Genomic DNA, 8,934 nt, shown 5'->3' with positions numbered 1-8,934 from the left:
TGGACAGAATACACAGGGGTAAGCCTAGAGTGGACAGGGAAACACAGGGGTAGCCTAGAGTGGACAGGAAACACAGGGGTAGCCTAGAGTGGACAGAGAAACACAGGGGTAGCCTAAGAGTGGACAGGGAAACACAGGGGTAGCCTAGAGTGGACAGAGAAACAGGAAAGAAACAACAACAAAGAACAACAAAGAATAACAACAACAACTAAAGACACAACAAAACAACAACAAATAACAACAAACAAACAACAAACAACAGACCAACAACACTCTCTTACCTCTGGCTGACACATCTTCCTGGTCCTTAGGGTAACCCCACTCCCACAGCTCGACTACATTCTCCATAGGGACTCCATTCTCCCAGTAGTCCCCATTGGGCAGCTGGACATAACACAACACACGTTATGGGTGTGTCCCAAATGGCACCTATTCCCTATTGAGTGCACTACTTTAGACCAGGGCCCACAGGGCTTTATAGGAACACGATACTTTAGACCAAGGCCCACAGGGCTTTATAGGAACACGATGCTTTAGACCAAGGCACACAGGGCTTTATAGGAACACGATGCTTTAGACCAGGGCCCACAGGGCTTTATAGGAACACGATGCTTTAGACCAGGGCCCACAGGGCTTTATAGGACACGATGCTTTAGACCAGGGCCCACAGGGCTTTATAGGAACACGATACTTTAGACCAGGGCCCACAGGGCTTTATAGGAACGCGATGCTTTAGACCAGGGCACACAGGGCTTTATAGGAACACGATGCTTTAGACCAGGGCACACAGGGCTTTATAGGAACACGATACTTTAGACCAGGGCACACAGGGCTTTATAGGAACACGATGCTTTAGACCAGGGCACACAGGGCTTTATAGGAACACGATACTTTAGAACGGCACACAGGGCTTTATAGAACACGATACTTTAGACCAGGGCACACAGGGCTTTTAGGAACACGATACTTTAGACCAGGGCCCACAGGGCTTTATAGGAACACGATACGTTAGACCAGGCCCACAGGGCTTTATAGGAACACGATACTTTAGACAGGGCACACAGGGCTTTATAGGAACACGATGCTTTAGACCAGGGCACACAGGCTTTATAGGAACACGATGCTTTAGACCAGGGCCACAGGGCTTTATAGGAACACGATACTTTAGACCAGGGCCACAGGGCTTTATAGGAACGCGATGCTTTAGACCAGGGCCCTGCCAATGATATGTGACGGAGTCTGGTTTAGCAGGCAAAGCTCCTGACTTCGTACCACACAGCCTACCTCGTGTCTATAGTCTACCCCCTGTCTACAGCCTACCACCTGTCTACAGCCTACCTCGTGTCTATAGTCTATCCCTGTGTTTCCTGTCTCTCTGTGTTTTATCCCCGTGTTTCCTGTCTCTCTGTGTCAGTTCGTCTTGTATGTTTAGTCAAGTCAACAGCGTATTTTTCCAGTACTCCTTTTGCTATTCTCCTTTTTCTAGTCCTCCCGGTTTTGACCCTTGCCTGTTTCTGGACTCTGTGCCCACCTGCCGGAACTCGAGCCTGCCTGCCACTCTGTACCTCCTGGACTCTGATCTGGTTTTGACCTTTTTGCCTGTCCACGACCATTCTCTTGCCTACCCCTTTGGATTATTAAACATTGTAAGACTCCAACCATCTGCCTCCTGGGTCTCGCCTTGATACATTTGTAAAATAAAAATGAATAACATATTTCCACTTTGACATTATGGGGTATTGTGTGTAGACCAGTGACACAATCTCAATTTAATCTACATTTTAAATTCAGGCTGTAACACAACAAAATGTGTAAAAAGTCAAGGGGGTGTGAATACTTTTGAAGACGCTGTATCTATCCAAAGTACAGGGGGTGCTGTATGTGACCCCTGTATGATCGTATATAACACCTTACAGTAACATATAGGTTAGATGTAACACCTTACGGTAACATATAGGTTAGATGTGACACCTTACTGTAACATATAGGTTAGATGTGACACCTTACGGTAACATATAGGTTAGATGTGACACCTGTATGATCGTATATAACACCTTACTGTAACATATAGTTAGATTGACACACTTACTGTAACATATAGGTTAGACGTGAACCTTACTGTAACATATAGGTTAGATGTGACACCTTACGGCAACATATAGGTTAGATGTGACACCTTACTGTAACATATAGGTTAGATGTGACACCTTACTGTAACATATAGGTTAGATGTGACACCCTACTGTAACATATAGGTTAGATGTGACCCCTGTATGATCGTATATAACACCCTACTGTAACATATAGGTTAGACGTGACCCCTGTATGATCGTATATAACACCTTACGGTAACATATAGGTTAGACGTGACACCTTACTGTAACATATAGGTTAGATGTGACACCGTACTGTAACATATAGGTTAGATGTGACCCCTGTATGATCGTATATAACACCTTACTGTAACATATAGGTTAGATGTGACCCCTGTATGATCGTATAGGTTATAGTTAGACGTGACACCTTACTGTAACATATAGGTTAGATGTGACCCCTTACTGTAACATATAGGTTAGATGTGACACTTACTGTAACATATAGGTTAGATGTGACACCTTACTGTAACATATAGGTTAGATGTGACACCTTACTGTACATATAGGTTAGATGTGACACCTTACTGTAACATATAGGTTAGATGTGACACCTTACTGTAACATATAGGTTAGATGTGACACCTTACTGTAACATATAGGTTAGATGTGACACCTTACTGTAACATATAGGTTAGACGTGACCCCTTACTGTAACATATAGGTTAGACGTGACCCCTGTACCTGACCGATTGCTTTTCCCACCTGACTATATGTATTCCCTGAATATAATAACAATATTCTACAATACTATTCAGATGTACATCACGTCTGCTTACCAGGAGAGCTGGAGCCAGGAACAGCTGCAGAGCAGCCAGATACCACAGCATCTTCATCTTTCACTGGTGGAGATGGAAGGACAACAAGTTAGTCTAATAAAGTATTACAACGTTATACTGCCGTTATTCTAATGACCTGTAGACCTTCTAGTCTGTAGACCTTCTAGTCCGTAGACCTTCTAGTCCGTAGACCTTCTAGTCCGTAGACCTTCTAGTCCGTAGACCTTCTAGTGTGTAGACCTTCTAGTCCGTAGACCTTCTAGTCCGTAGACTTTAGTCCGTAGACCTTTAGTCCGTAGACCTTCTAGTCCGTAGACCTTCTAGTCCGTAGACCTTCTAGTCCGTAGACCTTCTAGTGTGTAGATTCTAGTCTGTAGACCTTCTAGTGTGTAGACCTTCTAGTCTGTAGACCTTCTAGTGTGTAGACCTTCTAGTCTGTAGACCTTCTAGTGTGTAGACCTTCTAGTGTGTAGACCTTCTAGTGTGTAGACCTTCTAGTGTGTAGACCTTCTAGTCCGTAGACCTTCTAGTCCGTAGACCTTCTAGTCGTAGACCTTCTAGTCCGTAGACCTTCTAGTCTGTAGACCTTCTAGTTGTAGACCTTCTAGTCTGTAGACCTTCTAGTCCGTAGACCTTCTAGTCTGTAGACCTTCTAGTGTGTAGACCTTCTAGTCTGTAGACCTTCTAGTCTGTAGACCTCTAGTCGTAGACCTTCTAGTCTGTAGACCTTCTAGTGTGTAGACCTTCTAGTCTGTAGACCTTCTAGTCTGTAGACCTTCTAGTCTGTAGACCTTCTGAGTGTGTAGACTTTCTAGAGTGTAGACTTTCTAGTGTGTAGACTTTAAATCAAATCAAACTTTATTTTGTCACACGCGCCGAATACAACAGGTGTAGACCTTACCGTGAAATGCTTACTTACAAGCCCTTAACCAACAGTGCAGTTCAAGAAGAGTTAAGAAAATATTTACCAATTACACTAAAGTAAAAAATTATAAAAAGTAACACAACAACGAGGCTATATACAGGGGGGGGGGGTACGTTCCGAGTCAGGTTGCGTGGTTACAGGTTAGAGGTAATTTGTACATGTAGGTAGGGGTGAAGTGACATGCATAGATAGTAAACAGCGAGTAGCAGCAGTGTCATAGCCCGGTGGCCATGTAGACCTTCTAGTCCGTAGACCTTCTAGTCTGTAGACCTTCTAGTGTGTAGACCTTCTAGTCTGTAGACCTTCTAGTCTGTAGACCTTCTAGTCTGTAGACCTTCTAGTGTGTAGACTTTCTAGWGTGTAGACTTTCTAGTGTGTAGACTTTAAATCAAATCAAACTTTATTTTGTCACACGCGCCGAATACAACAGGTGTAGACCTTACCGTGAAATGCTTACTTACAAGCCCTTAACCAACAGTGCAGTTCAAGAAGAGTTAAGAAAATATTTACCAATTACACTAAAGTAAAAAATTATAAAAAGTAACACAACAACGAGGCTATATACAGGGGGGGGGGGTACCGGTTCCGAGTCAGGTTGCGTGGTTACAGGTTAGAGGTAATTTGTACATGTAGGTAGGGGTGAAGTGACCATGCATAGATAGTAAACAGCGAGTAGCAGCAGTGTCATAGCCCGGTGGCCATTTTATTCATTGTTCAGCAGTCTTATGGCTTGGGGGTAGAAGCTGTTAAGGAGCCTTTTTGTCCTAGACTTGGCGCCCGGTACCGCTTGCCGTGCGGTAGCAGAGAAAACAGTCTATGACTTCGGTGACTGGAGTCTCTGACAATTTTATGGGCTTTCCTCTGACACCACCTATTATATAGGTCCTGGATTGCAGGAAGCTTGGCCCCAGGGATGTACTGGGTCGTACGCACTACCCTCTGTAGCACCTTACGGTCAAAGGCCGAACAGTTGCCATACCAGGCGGTGATGCAACCGGTCAGGATGCTCTCGATGGTGCAGCTGTAGAATCTTTTAAGGATCTGGGGACCCATGCCAAATCTTTTCAGTCTCCTGAGGGGGAAAAGGTGTTGTCGTGCCTTCTTCACGACTGTCTTTGTGTTAATGGGGGGCCTGTTCGGCCTGCCTATTCCTGTAGTCCACGATCAGCCCCTTAGTCACATTGAGGGAGAGGTTGTTGTCCTGGCACCACACTGCCAGGTCTCTGACCTCCTCCCTATAGGCTGTCTCATCATTGTTGGTGATCAGGTCTAACACTGTTGTGTCGTCAGCAAACTTAATGATGGTGTTGGATTAGTGTTTGGCCATGCAGTCGTGGGTGAACAGGGAGTACAGGAGGGGACTAAATACACAGCAAACTTCCTGTCAGGAAGTGAAAAATCTGAAATCGAGGCTTCTGTTCCAGGGCCATCCTATTCAATTGCTTGAAATCTATGGATATACATGCACTTCATACGCCATCCACTAGATGTCAACAGGCAGTGGAAGGTGAATGGGGTGTCTAGCTTGATCTGAGGTCGAACAAGAGCTCTTGGAATGACGTGACCCCAATTTCCTTTGCCTGCCAAGGCGCGGGAGGAACCCCAGATTGCCTTCTGAAAAGCTTTCGGTATAGACGGCTATATCTCGGCTTTGATTTTTATTTGATCATGTGATAATATCATCGTAAAGTATGTTTTTCAATATAGTTTTATCAGATTATTGAATGTTTATCGGGAGTTTTGGCGTTTTCCGTTCTCTGCTTTGGTGAAGATGACATCTTCGCGCCACTTGGCTAGCTAAGGTTGCTAATTCGACAGGCGAAAGGACATTCTAAAACCAAACAACGATTTATTCTGGACAAAGGACTCCTTGTACAAGATTCTGATGGAAGCTCAGCAAAAGTAGGAACCATTTATGATGTTATTTCGTATTTCTGTGGAAAATGTTTAGTTCATATTTTCCGCCCTCATTGCAGGCGCTGTCTCGCTATACGTAAGCTGTATGTCATACTAAAGTTATTTTAAAAAATCTAACAGGCGATTGCATTAAGAACTAGTGCATCTTTCATTTGCTGTACACATGTATTTTTTAGTAAAGTTTATGATGAGTTCTTTGATTAGATTAGTGATTGTCCAAAATATCTCCGGATAATTTTGTGCAGTTTGGCTACGTATTCACATTGTAAAACCACGATTTGTACCGCGTAATATGCACATTTTCGAACAAAAACATAGTAGTGTATTGTGGTAACATGATGTTATAGGACTGTCATCTGATGAAGTTTGTCAAGGTTAGTGAATATTAGGTATTCACGTTGCTCTCTGTAATTATTACTTGCTGCTTCGGTGCTATTTGTGATTGTAGCTGCCAATGTAAAACTATGATTTATACTCAAATATGCACATTTTCGAACAAAACATAAATGTATTGTGTACATGTTATAAGACTGCATCTGAGTAAGTTGTTTCTTGGTTAGTGACTATTATATTATATTTGTGCGGTTGAAAGATAAAGTAGCATTGTGTGTTTGGCTATTGTGTGAGCTAACATAAATATATATTGTGTTTTCGCTGTAAAACATTAAAAAAATTGGATATGTTGGCTGGATTCACAAGATGTTTATCTTTCATTTGCTGTGTTGGACTTGATTAATGTGTGGAAGTTAAATATTTCCAAAAAAATATTTTTGAATTCGCGCTCTGCGAAGGCAGCGGAATGTTGTGGGTGTTCCGCTAGCGGCAACCCAGGGGCGAGAAAAGGTTAAAGGTCTTGCTTCTCACATCGGCTACAGAGAGCGTTATCACCAGAAAACAGCCTGGTGCTCTCGTGATGCTTCAGTGTTGCTTGCCTCGAAGCGAGCATAAAAGCCATTTAGCTCGTCTGGTAGGCTCGCGTCACTGGGCAGCTCGCGTCCTGGTTTCCCTTTTGTACTCCGTAATAGGCTGGGGGGGGCAGAGCGGGGAGGCTGGGGGGCAGAGCGGGGAGGCTGGGGGGCAGAGCCGGAGGCTGGGGGGGCAGAACCATCTTCTTAGCTTTGCTTTTCCTCAGGGGGCTTTTTTAGGTTTTTCAGTAAGTTATTCTTTTGTTTTCATCTTATGTTTGTTGTGAGTCACGCCTGCTCCCGCTTCCCCTATCTGGCGCTCGAGGGCGCCAGGCGGCCCATCATTACACATACCTGTCACCAAGGTTACGCGCGTCAGCGCCTCATGGGACTCACCTGTACTATTTTACTTTATTGATTGCCTCCCCTACATCTGTCTGTTCCTCAGTTTCTTCCCCGCGTCTGCATTAATGTCGTTTTGTTTCCCCTTGTCCAGACGCTGTCCTTGTTCTGTTTCACGTCCAATATTTATTCAAATGTTCACTCCCTGTACWTGCTTCTCGTTTACCAGCGTCTGTCCTTACAGTTGTAAATGTTTCAGCTTTTATTTGTATCGTTTTTTTGTAGTTTTTTTCCTGTAAAGCACCATTGCGTTGCATTCCATGTCTGGAATGTGCTGTATAAATAAAGCTTGATTTGATTTGATGCTGCCAAGGAGTCTGGGAGGCAGTGAGGGGAGGCTGGGTGTCAGCGGGGGGCAGACATAGCAGACACTGCTCAGGACTGATCTGACTGCCCATGATTGCACTCACTTGAAGCTTGTTATTGGTGTCAGCGTCTCTATGAACCTATTGTGCTCAACTTATTAGGACACGGATTCAACTCTCACTAACACACCGACAGCATCATTGCGTAAAATAGTACGCAGCATCATCTGGATATGTATGCTACAAAAGCTCCATTTCTGCCAAGCCGTCTACGCATACTGTCCGACGCGTACGTTCGATACATCCAATATATGCACCACACCGAACGCACTTCAACCGAAATGAAAAGGTAAACGCAGCTTCAGGGGGAAATTAATGTAATTCTGGTGTACCACAATGCAAAAACACTGTCGGTGTGATCGAAGCGTAACACCATCAGTGGACTGGGCTGCACAAACTCAGTACTCACAGACCAGACCCATTCCTTGTCCACAGTAGCAAAGACGCACACTTGTAAAAACACACTTGCACACACACACACACACACACACACACACACGTGAGCGTGCGCGCGTCGAATAAACACACGCACGCCTACATACCGTACACACACTGAAGGAATGGTCCATCAAAAAAGGTCATGCATACTGTGAATAACTTATTGAATCAGTGTTGTGATAACAGGATAAAAGCAAGTACAGTTAAGTGTTTTTGTGTGTACATCCTGAACACTAAGTATTGCATAGAATAAAATAGAAAACAGGGAATTATTTTTTTTAGAGTGAAAAAAAAGTGATGCTGTCCACATTGCCAGTCTGTGCATGCTGCTGTTGAGAGTCCCACAGCAGGGTGGAGATATCCAAAAACCCTGTGGGGGAAACTATTCGCCAGAAAAAAAAACTATAGGTAGCCTCCGTTTGTCATCGGTGACTTCTGCTAACTGTTCATTTGTAAACTCGGAAATAAATAGCCCAGTAGTAGGTTACACATGTGGAAAAACAACTCTTGTAAAAGTCAACATGCCTCAAAAATCCTAATAAAAGTTGTTAGAATTTTACCTGGTGAGCGTTTCTGCGTCCCTTCAACTCTTCCCCCCAAAAAACACCTTGTGAATTTCCGCTGCGCTGGTGTTGTGGTGCCTCCGGTGTTCAGGGGAGGGTTTTAAGTTGTAGAGTTCTGTCTATGTCGTTGTAAGACAACTCCTGTTCCGAACAGGTTCTCTAGCTACTAGACACTTCTCCTTTCTCTTYTTAACGGGATATTGAAACCGGGAGAAACAGTCGAGTCCATAGTCACTGGAAGTAGTTTGTGGGTGCTGCAAAACAAATTATTCAAAGGGGAGAGTTACCCGCGCTACAGACTCCTATTATTAAAGGCGCAGTCCACTACTTTTGTGGGGAGTGCGTTTTTWWTTTTTTTTTGTGGGGGGTGGGGTGTTGCAGCCTTACTTCCAGCAGCTATGGTCCAGTCGGTGTTAAAACCTCCTCTGTCAGCGTCACTCTGGCTAACCGCATCTTGCCTTATCTGCGTGGTGGTGGTTACATTGCG

At 44.1% G+C, this 8,934-nt stretch overlaps 1 long non-coding RNA gene across 1 annotated transcript in view; it reads right to left on the bottom strand.

The window, feature by feature from the left end:
* The window catches only part of LOC112072899 (uncharacterized), a 22,469-nt gene extending 13,738 nt beyond the window's left edge, over positions 1 to 8,731 (bottom strand). Inside the window, exons 1-3 of the long non-coding RNA XR_002894415.2 lie at positions 8,445 to 8,731; positions 2,933 to 2,995; positions 282 to 384 (exon numbers count right to left, since the gene is read on the bottom strand). This is a non-coding gene — a long non-coding RNA (uncharacterized lncRNA). The remainder of the gene's footprint in view (positions 1 to 281; positions 385 to 2,932; positions 2,996 to 8,444) is intronic.
* Between the last annotated feature and the right edge of the window lie 203 nt (positions 8,732 to 8,934).

The sequence above is a fragment of the Salvelinus sp. IW2-2015 genome, unplaced genomic scaffold (genome assembly GCF_002910315.2).
Source record: "Salvelinus sp. IW2-2015 unplaced genomic scaffold, ASM291031v2 Un_scaffold2074, whole genome shotgun sequence".
Lineage (NCBI taxonomy): Eukaryota > Metazoa > Chordata > Actinopteri > Salmoniformes > Salmonidae > Salvelinus > Salvelinus sp. IW2-2015.
The sequence above is the reverse complement of the archived record's forward strand: the minus strand, read 5'-3'. Positions and strand labels throughout refer to the sequence as shown.